At 45.3% G+C, this 13,097-nt stretch overlaps 1 pseudogene; it reads right to left on the bottom strand.

The window, feature by feature from the left end:
• Window positions 1–5,075: 5,075 nt before the first annotated feature.
• LOC130538761 (leucine-rich repeat-containing protein 30-like) lies at window positions 5,076–7,170 on the bottom strand (annotated as a pseudogene).
• Between the last annotated feature and the right edge of the window lie 5,927 nt (window positions 7,171–13,097).

The following is a 13,097-nucleotide window of genomic DNA, read 5'->3' as shown; positions in this document are numbered from 1 at the left end:
TCGAGGGACCCGACGCTTGCGTGCGCGCTGTCTGCCCAGCAGGGGGCGTGTGTGTCAGCCCCGGCTGCCTCCCGGTCCCGAGTCGCCCTTTTGTTTATTATGTGGACAATATTTCTTAAATAGAGACAGGAAGTAAAACGGGACCATCCGTTTTATACTGAAGCCTTTTTTGGTCATCCGAATCGCACAAGGATAAAAATTGTAAACTGAGCAACCAAAATTGAAAATGTCAGGATTGTTATTGTGAAGAACTGAGCCTTCAAAATAGAGATAATTAGGGTCTGGGTGCTGACAAAGTCCACCAGACTCTATTATTATTATTATTGTATTTTTTCCTTCAATTTCCCCGAGGGAACCTCCCAAGAGATTAATATTCTAATCATTTTTCTAATGCTATTAGAATCTCCTAGACTTTTCATGTTAAAAAACTCAGAAATGAGTCAAAAAGAGAATTTTCACAGAGAAATGGCTGAAATTTTATTTAGCTAAGAACAAAAATAACCTTCACATGGGTAATCTACAAAAAAAGTATGTGCCTCATACCATCAAATCAACAGGAAGTCAGCCTGTTTTGTTTTGACAGATCAATTTTGGGGCCATTTCCACACTTGGTTTCATTTCCACAACTCCCCTAAGCTATAACATTTGCTCGTGCTGATGTTTTCAAGTAGCTGCAAAGGTGCGGCCATGGTGGCGTCTTAAAGTACCAAGGAAAACAATGAATGGCCCAAATCACTTTGAGCTGCCCTCATTACCACACACTTTATCGTAACAGCCTGAAATTGTCCATCTGTGACGAGGATGCAGCAACATATTAATATTCCGCTCACAGTGCCCCCTGGCGGTAACAGGAAATCACCACTTCTCACTCTGATCCAGCCTAATTATGGATGGATGGATGGATGGATGGATGGATGGATGGATGATGGATGGATGGATGGATGGAGGATGGATGGATGGATGGATGGATGGATGGATGGATGGATGGATGGATGGCTGGATGGATGGATGTCAAAGGTGATCCTATAATTATATCATAATGATCTAAGTAATATCACATTGTCATAGAAACTAGTTTTTAGTTCCACGATAACTTATCAGGTAAGATGTCCACAGAAGAATCTCCCACCAGCCCCAGCTGAAACATTTCTTTTATCACTGGTCACCACCAAAGAGTTAATTTCTCCCAGAATCCGCCCCATGCTGGGAGGTGATTTTATTCATCACAACAGTAAATAAGCTATATAAGCCATTTTCATGCTCAGCTTGACACCTTAATTTATTAACTTTACGTAATATTTCATTAAAATCTTTGCCAGATGGGTTCTTAATCAGAGTTCACCTTGTGTTTGTCCTTTCTGATCAAATTCATGCATTGATCCTATTATGGGGAAGCCCAGGCTGACATTCAAAAGGACATCATCAGTTGGTCTGATGATGCATCCTGCATTTAGTTTTTCTTTGATAAATCAATAGTGATGGCATACTTTTATAAACCACTGCAAAATTACTCTTCCCTGCTACCACACACACACACACACACGCACACACACACACAAACGTACAAGCTGTATTGTCATATTCAAACAGCTGCATTGTGAATCGGGAAGCGACTGATTCCAAAGTCAACCAATGACATCCCCTTATTGTCTTTGCATGCATAAACACATATGGTGAGTTTTACTTGTAGCAGCAGTTTTCACTGCTAATTAAAATGCTGCCAGATTGACGGGGGCCTGCGCAACGTCTGAAAATGACCTCCTGTTGTCAAGGATATGTGGCCCTGCTCTCGGGTTTTGGAACGACAGTAGAGGCGTTCAGTGGAGACACACGTCACTGTGGTGTCTATTGTCCCTGCTGTGGCCCGAATGTGGCCAGGAATGCGTGAATACAAGTGTGAGTGGAGCGACGCGCGTAAACCCCAGACAGGAAGGTCTGTGTGTGTGTGTGTGTATGTGTGTGGTGTGTGTGTGTGTGTGTGTGTGTGTGTGTGTGTGTGTGTGTGTGTGTGTGTGGTATCGGCTGTTCTCCACCATTACAGTTGTTAACAACAACAAAAACAGTGGGAAAAGGTCAAAAGTTTTTTTGTGTAAAAGTTAAAAAAACAGCTGATGTTAGAAGGAATTTTCCCTCCTTCCTTTGATTGCACAAACGATTATTGATTTTTAGTTACACAATAAGTGTTACACAAACACATCAAATTGGGCGACAGTCTTTGGGATTATTATTATTATTCATTGTTCTGCCCGGAGCCTCTCGCGAACATTCTTTCATGGTGTTCTCAGTAAGAAGCTGTGATTTCACACCAACTGAGAGTAAGTGGCTCTTATATTGATGCCAGGCAGGCACCAAAAGATTCCATATTTAGGCCTCAGACATTCTTGGACTTCTGTGGCGGACTGAACAACAAGCCCAGCTGCATGAATGAGATATTGACGTTCCAGCGTGGAGAGCAGGCGCCAGTGCGAGAGCGCTCTATAGAGCACGCCTCTCCATCTTCACCTTTCCCTGTTGATCAGGCAAACACACGGATGCCGAGATGAAACCCCCTTTGCAATGATTGTCTTTAAGTGCTGGTATAACGCCGCTTGTCAATAAATGCCAATGGCCCACGTCGTGCGAGGAGTCCCAGGTTGATGGAATAGATGACAGCCCTCCAGACGAGGATTCGGGGTATTATGCCTCCTCGTGCGGTAGCCTGACAACTCTGATCTTGTCATTTAATTCCGTTGTGATTATCTCCTGCCTTGGCTGTCAAAAAAGGCTCGATACGGGATTGATTAGCCCTCCTTTATTGTCGGAAGTTGCTCTGTCTGCTAACTGGTGCCTAAGCTTTGGCTTACGAATGCAAAACACTTCAGAGTTAAGAGTCTGTGTTCACTCAGTTGCTCTCGCTCACACGGTGTCTCATTAGAGAGCTGTGTTAGCAGAGCTTGCAGCAACTAAATTGGATCAGAAAATCCCACAAATTCTGCCGCTGGTGGCAGGCGTGCGGGAACCGATTGTTGCTCAGGAGAGGCTCCGCCTCAGTCATCCTAGTGGCGGGGGATCCTTGGAGGAGGTGAAGGAAGCGTCTGAAAAACACTGATTAGAAATGTGGCCAAAAGAATTTTGCTATCCGCACTCAGTGGCCACTTTATTAGGTACAACTGATCAACCGCTTACCGACACAATTGTCAACCACGTGGCTGCAACTCAACGCATGGAGGCGTGTAGACGTCGTCAAGGCGACTCAAACCAGCATCAGAGTATAGGGAAGAAAGGGGGGGTTAAAGAGAAGCTACCCAGTGAGGCAGAGGAGAATAGGCAGACTGGTTCCAGCTGACAGAAAGGCAACAGTTACTCAAATAACCACTGGTTCTGACCAAGGGATGTAGAACACCATCTCTGAAGAACACGTGGAACCTTGAAGAAGATGGGCTCCAGCAGCAGGGGACCAGGGGCCCCTCCATCTTCTGATGGCTACTGCCTACAGGATGATGCACCATCTCACAGAGCTCAGATCATCTCAAACTGGTCTTCTTGGTGTAATAGTAAAGTGGCTGGTGAGTGTATATATACGCTATAATTTTAGTACAAAATAACAAGACACACAACCTGAAGGGGTTAAGTCCAGTCCAGGCAAAACTAATAATAATTGACACCTTTCTGCACATCTAGCACATCTTATTCCTTTACCAGGATCCCTTGGAGGTCTGGTGCCAGGAGCCTTGGTGAATAAGAAGAAAGGACAGAACAAAAGCTGGAGCTTAGTTCAAGATGGTGGAATGCCACCACAACGATGGGACATTAGGCGGATTCCTCCGGTGACCTTCTGGGCAGCTTCCAGGAAACCACCATCACAGTAACCCAGGAGCTTTGGCAGGTGGTGCCGTGGTGAAAACTGTCACCTCATCAGGAAGGTTCTGTGTTCCACAGCCTACATGCTGTCCAGGTGTCAACAGGAGATCCTGGCTGTTTCCTCCCACAGTTTGAAAGCCATGCAACCAGTAGAAAGCACAACCATATTTCCAGATGGCTGCAAACAGGCTGCCAACGGGCTGCCTGTTGGTTTGAGTGATGGAGTGAGTGCACGTGCACTAGGCTGCAGCCATGATAAGTGGATGGTGCAGGAGTGGGACCCTGGAGGTGTTATGCATGCCAACACACCGTGCTGTGTCTCCATGTTTAACCGTTATGCTTCATAAAAAAAGTTTTTTTTTTTTAAAGTTAAACAAATAAAATAAAGGAGAAGCATTTTTCCACACCTCCTGCAAAAGCAAAGGTGTGAGAATGTAGCAAACCCATTTAGGACTTTTTGATTCTGCACTGATTTTGTGCATATTTCCCTATAATGGCACAGAGCCAGCCTTTTAAGGTTTGGGGGGAAATCCTAGGATGGACCATGGAAAGAAGGAAAGCCAGCAGAGGAAGTGTAGACCCAGTTTTGTCCTGGACAGACAAGTACCCATAAATGACCCTCCTCAGTAATTAAAGGGGAGCAGGGTCCAGATATCACAGCACAGCTTTAGGGACTGGTCAAGTAAAAACAGCCCTGATCTGTTGAGGTATGGACCAGAAGAACTGGGTTCACTGGGACCATGAGCAATGTCCATGTAAGTCCCATGTAATAATTATTCTTTTGCATTTTACCAGGCTTGCTTTTAATTTCACTATTACACATTTTTCTATTTAAATTTAATGTCAGTACAATGACCAGAAATGCATTTTAAACTGATAGACTCTAGTTGTCTTGTCACTAGAATAGTGATGCAGTAAATTAAGGTCAAGTGACTCATATTGTTCTAATGTCTTTATAGGTGCTTTATTGGACAATATGTCCCGTGATTGCTATTCAGGACAAAGACTTATTCAAAAGGGACTTAGCCGTCATGAAATCGGTGTCTATGTGTATGCGTGTGTAAACCTCTGTAGTAACAAGTAGCGACCGACAGAGGTCGCTTTTCTGCCTTAATAAATCCCTCTGTGGCGCCTTACAAGTGACTAAAACCTTGTTTTAAATTCATGTAAGCGTCACTCATGTTCGACCAAGCTGGATAAAACTCACAGACAGCTTCACAAAAGCAGACACATAATTGGAAAATGAACATAAACTGTATTTAGGACATCAAACACAGTCTCACGAGCATTGTTCTACAAATTCACCTCATCTACACCAAATCTCACACATTTGGCACGTCAAATTAGATGAATTGAAGAATGCGGGTCGTATAAATTGCAATAAAAAACAGCCACTGTGAAATATTTTAGGGTTAGTCCCATAAAAGTTGCACATATCACTGATTTATCTCACAGATTTGTAATAGTGTCACTATATTGGCAAAAAGCAGAATTTATTATTTTTTTATTTTTTACTTCCGTCAGCATAGTTGTTTGCTTTTTCACCTTCCCTTAATGGTTCTTTCCATGTCCCACACTGATCTCACGGTCCCTCTACAGCAGACAGTGAGCTGACCTGTGGCTGACCTTCATGCCGTCACAGGCCAAAAATCAACTGACCTTTAACCGGCCCACAAATGTGACGCCTGTGAATTTATGGGCCACATGTGAAGTCCTCAGATGAGATGCACTGAATACATTTACAGTCTTATTTCATCGTTGCAATGGAAAAGGTTCATTTGTCTCTAGTTTCAGCAGCATGCTGCAGTAAACACTGACCACTATGTGCAGGAAGTGTCTCCATACTCTTCTGATACACCAACACAGAGCCTCATGTGGGTTTGAGGTAGTTATAGAGGGCGCTGAGTCCACCTTGTAGAACCTCCTGGATGGGTTTGAGGAGAGGGTTGTGAACAATATGAAGTCCTTTATCCAGTGGGTGGCAGGCGAGTCTCCCAAGTCTGCTCAGAAGATACATTTCCACTGGGACATTTTGCAGCTCGTTGAAGTCGACGTTGAGGAGTTCGAGAGAGTTCATAGAGCAAGCGTCTTGGGGAGGGTGTGGATACTGTTTCCCTCCACAATGAGAATCTTCAGGTTGACCAAATCCTGGATCTGGTCTGCAATGGTCTCCAGACGGTTGCAAGCCAGGTGGAGAAAGACCAAGCCCTTCATGCTATACACGCAGGTGGGGATGTGAACGATGTGGTTGTAGCTGAGATTAAGTTTGGTCAGGTTGTGCATGGTGGCCAAGCTGCCGGGGAGGCTCGCGATCTGGTTGTTGGCCAAACTCAGAACCTCCAGGCAGGTGCAGGAGCCCAGCTCCTCCGGGACCTCACTCAGACGGTTTCGGCAGGCAAAGAGGACGCGCAGCTTCTTCAGCAAGCCGATCTCAGGCGGCAGGCTGGACAGGTTGTTGCCCCACAGGTTAAGGATCACAAGGTTGTCCAAAGAGCCTACGGCGGCGGGCAGGGAGCACAGGCAGTTCATGGACAAGTTGAGTTTTTGCAGCTCTCTGAGTTCCCACAGCTCCGCAGGGGTCCTGCTCAGACCCTGCATGGCCAGACTGAGGGTGCTGTAGCCAAAGTGGATCATGGTGTGTCTGCGGAACCTCTCTGTGGCCGAGGGCACGCTGAACTGCTCGTCTCTGGAACCGTTTCTCCTTTGACTCACATCGCTCAGCTCCTTGGGGACGCCGCGGGAATGCTTCCCCCCCATCGTCCTGTCGAGTCTACCGCCAGTAACGGGGTGTCAGCATGTGGGTTGGCGTCCTAGCAACCTTTAAAGGGTTTTTAAAAGAGAATGGCAGCTGATTGGGTTCTGAAGCGGGCCGCACGGCACATGATCCGCTCCGCGCATTTGTTTTCGAACTCCCAACGTTTGGCAGCAGCCACACACTCGCCGTCCCGAGTTTCCGTCACAGTGTTGAGTTGCGGGCTGTTGTAACTGAGCACTTTGGGGGGCTCGTGGTCTGCGGCTGTCAGACAAACCACCCGTCTTACTGGATTTCATGGCCCAGCTGGTCCTGTCACTTTGCAAGTCCACAGATAGCACTGTGCTCATGTTCCACCCACTCCCAAAGAGACAGACTTGGGATAGGATGCAGTGTAAGCTCAGCCAGCTGTAGTTTCTGCCACGTGGAACATCGCCGCAGTTACTGCCACCCACTTTTCAACCTTCAACTAGCCTTCAAATTTTCAAAGTTAGGAATCACCCAGACATTTGACATTTGCCTCTATGCGTTCTCTTTTGTCAGCCTGACTGTGCCTTTGTGCTCGATCTTCTCTTTGAACTTAAACGTAGCATCAAGCTAGCAGCGGTAGAGGCACCGGATCATATCTTAAAAAAGTAACAGTTCTTAGAGGTATTAGTGGAAACTTATGCACGAGCCTGTGCTGGTTTACTCTCAAGTGCAAAAGGACACAGAACATTCCAGTGTATTCCTAGAAAACTATACTCATTCAAAATCTCATTTATCAGGCTCCAGAGGGAAAGCTCGCCTTCGGTAACAGCCCAGCTGGTGCACATTCACTTCTGAACTTGTCTTTCCCCCCAGCAACTTTTTACCCCAAGGTAAAATGTATTTTTTTTGTTGTTTTTTAACAGACTTCTTTAGGTACCTTGACTGGAAACCATTTGTCCCATTCCCTTTCAAAACTCCACCTTAAAAAGCAAAAGAAATTATAACTTTCTCCACTTTCCCTCATTTGCATGAATCATTTGCACTTGAAGCAGTTCATGGGGTGGTGGAGATATTCTCCGTCACAGAATGTTAATTCTCTTTGAGATGCTTTAAATTAAGGCCACACCAATTTACAATTTACACTCACATTCTTTTTTCTTTTTTTTTTTTTTACAAAACAGGTGTTTTACATTTTGATAATGCTGCTGTTTGCAATAAATAACAGCAAATGAAACCAAAAACTACCGAAGATCACAAGTCACAGATGACTGATAGATTTAAAATGTTGTTGAGTAAATAAAACCTGTTAATCAACACAAATTCTCAGTCAGTTTATTACTATAACTATGTAAAGTTGCTATTTTGTCTGTTGCAAACTCATAAAACTATAATAACCTGATCGTAACACCATGTACACATGTGACGAGCAATCTAAACGTTTTAATATTAAATATAGTGAGCGCTAAGCTTGGCTACATGTTTAGAAAAGTCATTTAGATTACAAATTTACTCAAGTGCTCGCTGCGTAGGATCGTGAGCTAGCCAAAAGTGACTTTTGCGCTCAAAATAAACACAATTTCCATCCATATGTCATCTTCTAGGGTGCGAGTCAGGTGATTAGCAGATTCATGTAACAGGAGAGGTCTATATTCACACGGCGTGAACATGTTACATAAACATCGGGGAGTAAATGGGACCTTGGACCTGATCCATTTTCAGGAGCAGACTTACACAGTCTGACCAGGACTTAGAGCAGCCTTAGTCATCATTCCTTCCCTAGTCTGGTAATCAAGAAAGTGCACTGGGAACAGTAATGACAGTTCACAGTGATATCCAACTCTGGGAGCTCTGGGACACGGCTACATCAGCACTTATAAATGACAGGTCACGTCATAGATTTGCTGAATTGGACATTGGGGACCTGCTCTGTGGGATGGGGGGGGGGGGGGGGGCAGCAGCTTGTGCAGCATGTCAGAGATAGATCTTTAGTAAATATTAACGTCTCCATGTCACACGAGCTTGTGTGGCTGCAGCTTTAATTGTGTGCACAGGAATTCACGACCAGATTGTAACTATGTGAGCTGTCCTCTCTGTGAAGCAGTAGCCATCAGAGAAGCAACACATCGTGGCGTAGCTAGATATTCACGTGTCTGAGTGTTCAACTTGGATTACGCTGAAAGGCACAAACAGCTGGAGGGAGGGACAGGGTAGAAGATAAGTAGGTGTGCGAATGGACAGGCAGGCTAATGCTAATTTCAAACATCCAGCAATGTCATCATGATACGCCTCTCTGTTACCACGCCGCTGCCTGGCACTCCATCATGATCTTGTCGCTCGTGAATCTTCATTAAATGTTTTCGCTGGTGCACAGTTTAAAGAACAGATGTGTTGAGACAGCTTGAGATTCAAATTACAAGCCAGCAAGATTTATTGTCCTCGGCTCCATCAGCACAACACCTTCATTCAGATTCCAACTAGCAACTGACGAGGAAGAGTTACTTAGGACAGGGACTCCCAACAATCCTCCGGGTGACAAAAGTGATTGTGTTTTTCATTCTTATTTTTTATATAAAGAAAGAGCTCATGTGGCACCATAATGACTCTGTGAGGTACCTTTGGAGACTCAAGTCCAAGATAGGTGCCATTACTGCAGGAGCTTGTGGCAATGACAGAAGATAGATGGCTCTGCTGCCTCAGAATCACCATAGGAATCTCTGTCCTGCCGAGGTGTAGGGAGGTCCTGCCAGGACCCCCAGACCCTCAGAGTCTATCCTGTAGACACATTACTCCCCAAAGAGCTACAACTCTGCCTGAAAATGTGTTCCAAGAATATAAGACGGAGATCTGAGGCGGGAAATAAGCATTTCACAAGCTTGGTGGTGCATTCGTGACCAAAATCAGCTGCATGGGATGGAAATGGAAAGCATTTCCACTCAGGTGAAATGGTGACGCACCTGGGCTGGTAATGGTCTCTCATTCAGCAGGTGCGGATGTGAATATTTATGCAAGTGGACCCTTGCTGCTGCTGCGTATGTGCGCGCTTCTGCACCCGCCGAGCTAATGGAGCGCTGTTTCACGCACTTGTTTTTAGAACTGGGGATGGTTCACCATCTGGAAACTGCCCAAAGCTCCAGGTGACAGCGATGAAACTACTCTGAGACACAAAGTAGCGCAGCGGAAAGTTGAGGCAGAGTCCAACGTATCCTCTGTGAGCTCGGATGCCAGGAATATCAGTTTGAAGTTTCAAACGTTCATTTATTTGCCAGATTGGACACGCTGAGGTTGCCCATGGCAAGTCGTCACCGTGGATGTTACCCGTTTGACGTCGGAAGCCGTTTCTGAGCGCACGCGACTTAAATTCACACCCATTCCGCATCACCTTTGAATATTCTCCTCCGACTGGCAGATTTTTAACGGAGGCACCTCTGCTGCATATCTCACAATCTCCTAATCTCTTTCCCCAGGCTACATGCCAGGTTCCTGTAGTTAGAGCTGTGGCGAGGCAGCCAGATTCATCACGAGATAAACTGGGACACCATGATGAATAGATAATAAAGGCACCCAGGGGAGAGAACTATCCAGGTTAACTCAAACACCATTTGTAGTGATGGCGGAAATCGACGGGGGAAACCCGGTGAGCAGAGATTACTGGGCTCCAAAGTGACCAAATCAATTATGACTTTGCTGATGCAGCAGGATGGGGACTATACAAATTAAGTGGGGCCATGACAAACAGGCAGCAGGGTGATGAAGCACCACCGATGTGGGCCTCACCTGCACACGGCAACTGCAAAAAGGCCACAGAGCGGTAAAGAGAGACATGATTGCGGGCCGATCATGATTAGATCAACTCCCAGTACCCAGGGATGATCAGTGGAATTGTTAACAGCCAAACCCGCTGTGAGATTTACGCAAATCTGCAGGATTAATGGGTTGGTTTTTTTTTGCGACGCAAAGTAAAACTGCTTTAGAAGTGGTTTGCATGTTGTGGTTAGCAATAGCGTTCATGCAACAAAAAGGCATGCGGCAGAGCTCGTAGAGGCTTTGGTATTATTTTTTTTATTACGTTTAGAAAAACCTCCAGCAGGAAAGGACTGCTCATTCTGAATGAAAAAGAAACAAGTCTAAAGAAAACGGGCCCTTCTGAACCCGTGTGGTAGGGTTCAGCGGGCACTTATCAGCTTCTCGTCAGGTTGGTATTTGTCAACATGCATGTCAACTTCAACCAATGTTGAACTTCTGACCTCACGATGCGTTCAAATGAAGCGGGTTTCAGAGTGCAGCATTGCTCACTGGTTTCCTGGCGCTTCGGTTTTCAGCCCCTACCACCCACGTGTGCTTACGCAAGGTAATAACCTCCAAACGGCCCCCAATGCTACAGCACTGCTGTGTGGTTGTATATCACATATGACCATCATATAGACTGTTAAATTAGAATAGTGTCCAAAATTAGCTGCCTAGAGGCGCTACAGTGTTGCGCAAAAGATAACCAAAACCGTGTAGCTATTCTCAAAGCTAACTTTGACTTGAACTCATCTCCTCCTGGCTCCGAGGCCGATTGCAGACTTTTGAACCACCGTTCGGATCTTGAAAGGTAAATAAAATCACGACGGATTACTACACTAATCCTGAAGCGCGATGCTCATTATCTACAGCCAGGACTGCTTATTAAATGGTATGTGAGTGGTGATGGCGGCAGCCACAGTTTGAATTACAGGATTTGCATGTTAGCAAAGACGCAGCGGCAGGAAAGCACAGAGAGGAAAGCAGCTTATTGAACAGGCTTGAATGTGCATTTTAATTCACTTCTTCCTTAGTAATTTATTAATAAAATCAAAATTGTCTCTGAGTGCTTCACAGAAACCCCCAACAAGCAGGGAAATGCTAAACAGGGAGAAACCTTGAGCGGGATCAGACTCATAAGGGGAGGGGGGCCCTTCGGTCGTTAGTGGGCTGGCTAAAGAAGGAGAAGGGGGGGATAAGGAAAAAAGAGGAAAGAATAGAAATACATCATACATATAAAGATAAGTTACACAGAGGAAACATAGCTAAAGCTCATGGGGTCGTTGGTTCTGTCCGTAGGTCAGTGCACAACTACAGGGTCGGTACTATCTGTAGCTGTGGGGAGACACAAATCTATTAATGTGATCAGCACAGATAAGGGTTAAATTCGATCAAAAGTTCTGTTGGTGTCACCAGATCAGAGGGTTCTGCCAAGCCTTTCTTTGGAAATGAGGATTCTTGCCTGACCTCCACTGCCAGTGAGCCATAAATGTTTCATGTGCCGATGATATGGTAATGACAGGAGCCTCACAATGACACCTTGTGAGCTTTGGATAACGATGACTGTCTTGTGGGCCTGTGCGACTCTGGACGCGGTCCAACAGCAGAGGCGCAGCCTGCAGTGAGGAGCAGTTCAGAAAAGCACAGTGAGTTAAAAGAAATGTGTGAGAGACTAAGGTGGCGTTCTCACACCCGCACGCTGCCGATGGACGCCGCTCAAATGCATTCCTCTGCATTAAACATGCGCCCCGTTTCATGAGGTTTGGGTCCAGGTGCCTGTCGGTGGCATGGGCCCAGCTGGAGGATGTGGCTGACTGGCTCTGTCTGGCATACTAACAAAGCCAGGGGTGCTTCCAACAGTGAGTTTTAAGAGGTGGCCGCCATTGACACACACCCAGCGTTCAAAGATGTGAGCCCCAGCTGCATGTCCACTACGCTGCAAACCCAGGCAAAGAAATTAGGAGGTGGAAAAGAGAATTTTGAACCCGTAGATGAGGTTCCCGTAGATGACAGGGATATTGATCTCATGACGTTAGCACTCACGCCAGGACACTTGGCACTTGGTTTGTTTGCAAGATGAATTATGTCAGGGAAAAGGGACATTTTTTTCAATTACACGGGACGGAGCAATAAAAGGCTGACAAGTTTAAAAGAGCTTAATGTATTATTTTGCTTGGCTAAGCCTTTTATTAAAGCGAAACAATCTTGTCAGACACCTGTTGTTCCAGAATGGGGTTATTTATTGTTGGCCTATGTCAGCAAACTGTAATCCCTCTCTAGATCATGCTATATTACCAGTGTGACCTATTCTTGGGTATCATAATTTCCTCTGTGTGTGTGTGTGTGTGTGTGTGTGTGAGAGAGAGAGAGAGAAGGAAAGAACAAGCACCCTCTTTCATTTGTTTCTTTTTTCTTGATGCTCAATGTCATGCAGAACAAATCCAGTACTGCTGACATTGGTGATTTCTTGTCTCCAGTGCAAAGAAGTGTGTGTGGAGGCAAAACAGTTGCTTACTGCTGACGGGGAGCTGGACAGTTTTGTAATTAAGTGGTAATACTTCCAGACTTGACAGGGTTTTCACTTGTCACAGCATAAAAAAAAAAGAAAGAAAGAAAAAAAGAAGAAACAACACTGCAGCCTTTTCGAGCTTATGAGCCATTGTTATGACAGCATATAATTATTTAATTCATTTTGCCAGAAAAGTGTTAATACATCCCATCACCAGTTTTATTTAAAGCTTTTTAAAGCAAA

The sequence above is a fragment of the Takifugu flavidus genome, chromosome 15, assembly GCF_003711565.1.
Source record: "Takifugu flavidus isolate HTHZ2018 chromosome 15, ASM371156v2, whole genome shotgun sequence".
Taxonomy (NCBI): Eukaryota; Metazoa; Chordata; class Actinopteri; order Tetraodontiformes; family Tetraodontidae; genus Takifugu; species Takifugu flavidus.
The sequence above is the reverse complement of the archived record's forward strand: the minus strand, read 5'-3'. Positions and strand labels throughout refer to the sequence as shown.